Source organism: Pipistrellus hanaki (assembly GCF_964339955.1).
Source record: "Pipistrellus hanaki genome assembly, chromosome: 16".
Classification (NCBI taxonomy): domain Eukaryota; kingdom Metazoa; phylum Chordata; class Mammalia; order Chiroptera; family Vespertilionidae; genus Pipistrellus; species Pipistrellus hanaki.
Genome location: NC_140518.1, coordinates 24,770,998 through 24,777,801, shown reverse-complemented (window position 1 = coordinate 24,777,801; position 6,804 = coordinate 24,770,998).

Below are 6,804 nucleotides of genomic sequence, written 5' to 3'. Positions count from 1 at the left end.
GAGGCAGAGGGGAGAGAAAGAGAAGTGATAAAGGAGGAGGTGGGCCAAGAATCTTACCAGCAGCTGTGAAGAAAGGAGCAACAAACAAGGACCCCCATCGATGTTCCAGCCCTGGCTCGGAGTCATTAATTCATTTTTCATCATTCGTGTCTTCATCCTGAAGTTCATTTATCCCTTCATCATTTTGAGGGTCAGCTTTCCCTAGCCTATGGTGCTAGACTCTGGGGCAAATTAAAAAAACACACAAAAAAACAAAAAAAAGCTTTCCTTGTCTGTCCCGTGAGGAGCTTAAAATGGTCTTACTCAGATACCATGAGAACCACAAACAGAACAAGGGTATCCTCTGCAGGACCCTTTCATGATGTCTTCCAATTATTTTTATTTTAAATTTACTTTTTATTTTTTATTAAGGTATTACAAATTTTATTATTTAAGGTATTACAAATAGTAAGTACATGTGTCTCCTTCCCCCCCCCCATTAACCTCCCCCCCATTTGCCCTCATCACACACACACACACACACACACACACACCCCCCGTCTTGTGTGTATTGGGGTTGTGCTTATATGCATGCATACAAGTCGTCCTTTGGTTGATCTCTTACCCATCCCCCAACAATTTTTTTTTTTAATCCAAGCAGTTTCCAAATAAAACAAAAGTAGACTTAAACCTAAACTCAGAAGGCTTGCTGAAAGAGAGGTTCAAAGGAAAGTGAGCAATGGATGATTTCTCGATCCTTTCTTTTTCCTGGAATTTAGGTGTGCTCCCCTCTAGGTAGCCTGTTCTCACACTTCCCCCCAAACCCTAAACTGGAAACTCTCAAGGGGACATAAGGCAGACCCTTTAGGAGTGTTTACTATGTGTGCAATGGAGCATTGAAAAATCAGAATTTTTTCACTCATAATTCTAGTTTCCTTTCCTTTAACACCTTCTAAATGGCCTGATCTAGAAGGGTGTTACCAGGATTATCTCATTCATTTCCCCTAGAACTCCAGGAGACAGGCATTACCTTACTCATTTCACATATAAAGCTGAGAAGTTTAGAAACTTCCCAAAAGCAAAACTAGGTTTTATACCTCTTTGTCTAGTTTTAAGCCCCAAAATATATAATATTCAGTACACCTAACTGCCTACCCCTAAGTTTTAAAGTGGTATATCTCTTTAAAAAAAAAAACCAACAGCACACTCACAAACAAAGAACACATTATTTTTTCTACATCGAGTCAGAAAAATGAGCATGGATTGAAAGCTCATGAATCTGCTCTGTCAGGCAAAATGAATTGGTGAGGGAGGGAAAAGTTACAAGAAAAATAACTAATAAAAATAGATTAAAATGAATGGTATGAGATAAAATTAGAAGGGTTTAAAAAACAACAACTGCCCTAACCAGTTTGGCTTAGTGGATAGAGCATCGGCCTGTGGACTAGGGGGTCCCAGGTTCGATTCCAGTCAAGGGCATGTACCTTGGCTGCGGGCACATCCCCAGTGGGAGGTGTGCAAAAGGCAGCTGAATCCATGTTTCTCTCTCATTGATGTTTCTAACTCTCCCATCACTCTCCTTTCCTCTCTGTAAAAAAAATAATAAAATATATTTAAAAACATCAACAACAACAACAGATGCCAGATGCCAACTCGGAGGAAACTCTTGGGAGAACACCTGCTCCACTCACAGAGGGACACAGAGTTCCTGGACAGGATGCTGACCACAGTAGGAGGCACTTGAAACCTAGTTCTCTGGCTGTCACCATCCAATCAGAAAGTAGCAGCTCTGCTCCTATGATTTCAGATGCCCAGGACTTCTGAACTTCTGGCTGCAAGTCTTGTTCTGTGGCTGGAGTTCAATTGGTCTCTTTACAAAGATGACCAAGTAAAGCATTATTGAAATGGAAGTGCTCCTGGCCTTTCCTCTTTCCTGAAAAAAAAAAGAAAGAAAAGAAAAAGAAAAAGAAAAAAGAAAAATGCTTTCTTTCTGTACTTACTCTTTTGTTCACATTCCATGGTGGTATGGTCTGAATGTTTGTGTCCCCTCCCCCCAATATTAATATGTTGAAATTCGAATGCTCCATGTGATGGTATTAGGCCTTTGGGAGGTGATTCGGTCAACCACCAGCCTCATGAATAAGATTCAGGCCCTCATAACAAAAGAGGTCTGAGAGAGTTTCCTGGTCATGTGAGGACACGGGGAGAAGCCAGCCATCTGCAACCAGGAAGAGAGCCTTCATCAGAACCTGACCTTGGATGGCCAGCCTGCAGAACTGTGGGAAATAAAGTTCTATTGTTTATGTTCCTGGATTTTCACGATGAAAACAATGGAGAGAAAAAGCGACCAGGAGAGAAAGGAAGGCCTTGGTCTTCTTGATCTACATGACGAGGATAGGAGAAAAAATAATCTAAGGAACATTGGAAAAGGTATTCTGTGAGGTGAGAGGCATGTAGCTACGTAAGAGGATTTATGGAATTGTGAGGTATGAGAAGACTAGGAAAGGGCTTGTGAGAAGGTTTGCTAAGAGTATGAGTTGGACACCCTAATGTTTTCCAAGAGAAGTTTAGCATCCCTTCTTTATTATTCTTGGCTGTTTGGTTGCATTTATTTGAAAGTAACTTCTTTTGGAGACTGGACCAGATGGAAGAAGGATGTACAATAATTACACAGATTCAACTTTTTGGTCTTGGAACCTAACATGGTCTTGGAACTTTTACATCTGTTAGCCCATTTTATCCTTAAAACTATCCTGTGGGTTAGATAATACCATGCCTATTTTATAGCTAAAGACGTGCAAGCTTAGAGAGTTTTTGCAAGTTACTTAAATTTGTAAGTGTAAATGAAAATGTCGAGGTCTGATCCCAGGTTGTCTGACCCTAAGTCTGGAGATTTTCCCCTCCTGCCCTCCATGGAGTTGAGGTCAGATAACCTTGGCTCAAATTCTTTGTGTCTGAGACATGGATTTCTTCCCCCTAGAGGAAACACAAGCCTAAATGATTCTCTGAAAACATAGACAACCCTAGCCGGTTTGACCCAGTGGATAGAGTGTCATTCTGGAGACTGACGAGTTCTGGGTTTGATTCCAGCCAAGGTTATGTACCTCAGTTGCAGCCTCCTCCCCAGCCCAGGACCCTGGTCCAAGTGTGTGCATGATGCAACCAATCAGTGTATTTCTCTCACGTTGATGTTTCTCTCTGTCTTTCCTTTTCTGTTCCATACCTTCTAACAATCAATGGAAAATTATCCTTGAGTGAGGATTAAAAGTCCTATATAATAAAAGAGCAATATGCAAATTGACTGTCTCTCCAACACAAGATGGTCATCCCCATATGGTCAAAGATGGCTGCCCCCATGTGGACAGACACAAGATGGCTACCACAAGATGGCCGACAGAGAAGGGCAGTTGTGGGTGATTAGGCCAGCAGGAGATGGCAGTTGGGAGGGACCAAACCTAAAAGAGAGGGTGGTTAGGGGCAATCAGACCTGCAGGGGAGGGCAGTTAGGGGTGACCAGGCTGGCAGGGGAGGGAACTTAGGGGTGACCGGGCCAGCAGGGAAGCACAGTTGGGGGTGACCAGGCCTACAGGGGAGGGCAGTTAGGGGCAACCAGTCTGGCAAGGGAGGGCAGTTAGGGGTTACCAGGCCATCAGGGCAGTTAGGGGTGACCAGACTGGCAGGGGAGGGCAGTTAGGGGCAATCAGGCTGGCAGGGGAGTGGGTAGGGGGTGATCAGGTTGGCAGGCAGAAGTGGTTAGGGGCAATCAGGCAGACAGGCAGGCTAGTGGTTGGAAGCCAGCAGTCCCAGATTGGAGAGGGTACAGGCTGGGCTGAGGGACACCCTTCCCAGTGCATGAATTTCATGCACCAGGCCTCTAGTAAATAAATAAAAAAAGTAAAGCAGTAAAAAATAAAAACATGGACAAGTCATGTCAACTGTTACTAAAGTTCGTGTGGATGCGGAAAATGGAATTACTCTGTGCAACACTTTAAAACACCTGTGTCTCCTAAGTTCTACATCCTATGTGAGCTGCCATATGTCTTTCTCTCAAACAACCCCATTTCCCATCCAACATTTCTTCTCCATGATGGTGGGGAACACCCTCCATCTCCAGAAGGTCTCTCTGTACATTTTTCTCACAAAAAGAAACTTGGTCTTTCTCCTTTGGCTTCCATCACTTGCATCCCAGCAATCACTCTGCTGAGCAAAACCTAAGGCGCTCCTGGGAATCCTTGTTCTTCAAAAGATAAAGGAAGGGAAGGGGTTGAAAATAACTAATAATGTATTATTTTTCTGTATCACACATTTATTCAGTGAACACTTACTGAAAGTCTTATGAGCACACAGGTGCCAGATACAAAGTTGAAGGAGATGCCCTATTCTTAAGAACTTCCATTTCCTGGGGGAGAAAAACACTGATCATAAATCAATGACTCTTTAATGGCACATAAGAATCTCTAATGTCACTAAGCTGGGGCAGAGAATGGGGACTTTGAAGATGAAATGGCATTGGGACTTAGTATCCAGAGATTAGATGAGAGTAAGAGATAAAGAAATTGAAATGCAAATGGGAGAGAGTATATGCAAAAGCTATAAAGACCTGCAATTTTACGTGATGCAATGCAAGTCCCTTGTGAAGTAGATGGAGATGGAGGAGTCAGAAGACATGTCTTAATTAAAAGCATAAGATTCATTTTAAAAGGCAGCATTCCATTGCTTGCCAACAATTTCCTAAGACTTAATGATATCTTAAGCAAGCTTCAAATTCCTGTTTTTACACTAAATCTTTGCATCTTCACAAAGATGTACAAAATTTTGGTTGGAGTAATTTTTATTATAAAAGGTCTTATGGCATTTTGAATAAATAAATGAACAATTAAAAAAAATTTTCTATTACAGTTGACTTTCAGTTTATTTTCTATTTTCTACAGCACAGTAATTAGACAACCATATACTTTACAAAGTGATCCCCTCAGAAACTCAAGTACCCACCTGGCATTAGACATTGTTGCCCAATGTTATTGACTATATTCCCCATGCCATGACTGTTTTGTAACTACCAATTTGTGACTGGGTGAAAGGGGAGAAGGGATTTATAAGACTAGTGATTCTTTGTTAAGCATAAACTCCTATGCCAGGCACTTTTGAAGGTGGGGATTGCAAAGAAATCTGGGCATGGAAGGTCTCCATAGAAACCCCTGCACTGAGACTTGACCAGCCCAGCCCCCTTTTGAATTCAGGAAAGGCTCAAGGAAGTCTAAAATAACAGTTTGTTCTAGCCAACACCTGACAATAGGCCCTTGACCTTCCTTTCTTAGAGCAGTGTTTTTCAACCTTTTTTGGGCAAAGGCACACTTGTTTCATGAAAAAAATCACGAGGCACACCACCATTAGAAAATGTTAAAAAATTTAACTCTGTGCCTATATTGACTATATATAAAGTAATTCTCTTGAATAGGAATCAAATAAACACAAAGAAAGTATTTTATAATTACTTTATTATGAAATATTAAGTAAACAAAATAGTGAAAAATTATATTGTCTTGTCTGCACCTACGGCACACCAGGCAACATCTCGCGGCACACTAGTGTGCCGCGGAACAGCGGTTGAAAAACGCTGTCTTAGAGCATTTACTAAAAAAACTTTATAATCTGTAACCCCTTCCTCTGTTCCTTTGAGATGCATGTGTATCTTCTACAACACCGGGGTGTCTTTTCTCAAAGACCCCTAAGCCATTCCTTTGAAATGTGATCCTCAGTGATGATAGAGCCTCTGCCTTCCATTCTCTATGTGGAGGTTTGGGGGAGAGAATCCTGCTTCAATAATTCACAGCTAACAGAAATAGCTGGCTTCATCACACTTACACTAACCAAGCCTTTGCCATTATTCACTTCCCTTACTGTACTTGAGCTCTGTCTCTACTCCCTCCCCATTCTCCCTTTATGTTTTTTAAAAAAATTATTATTTTTAAAATATACTTTTATTGATTTCAGAAGGAAGGGAGAGGGAGAGAAGTAGAAACATCAATGATGATAGAGAATCATTTCACTGGTGATAGAGTCTGTAATACGGGCAAATACCCTGACTGGGAATCAAACCATGACCTCCTGGTTCATGATTCATAAGTTGATGGTCAACCACTGAGCCAAGCAGGTCAGGCTCATTCTCCCTGTGATGTTGGCTTTCTCATCTTTATTTTGAAGATGAGGAAATTGATGGTCCTAGAGGTTAAATAACTTACCCAGTGTCATGTTTGTAGTTCATTAGTATTTGTGAGACAGAATGATATGATTATTTAGCTGCAGGAAACTTGAGAGTTCATCCTGATCAGCCTTCTCATTTTATAAAAGAGCCCGAGAACCAGAGAATGTAAATGTTGGTTGTATTTGTTGCCATTTTGTTCATATTTTTTATCTTTTTCTTTTCCTCTTCTTAAAAAATGTCTTTCAACATTTCATATGTAATACTGGTTTGGTGATGATGAACTCCTTTAGCTTTTTCTTGTCTGTGAAGCTCTTTATCTGCCCTTCAATTAAATTATAGCTTTACTGGGTAAAGTAATCTTGGTTGTAGGGCCTTGCTCTTCATCACTTTGAATATTTTTTGCCACTCCTTTATGGCCTGCAGTTTCTGTTGAGAAATCAGCTGACAGTCATATGGGCATTCCCTTGTAGGTAACTAACTGCTTTTTCTCTTGCTGCTTTTAAGATTTTTTCTTTGTCTTTAGTCCTTGGCATTTTAATTACAATGGGTCTTGGTGTAGTTCTCTTTGGGTTCCTCTTGTTTAGGACTCTCTATGCTTCCTGGACTTGTAAATCTATTTC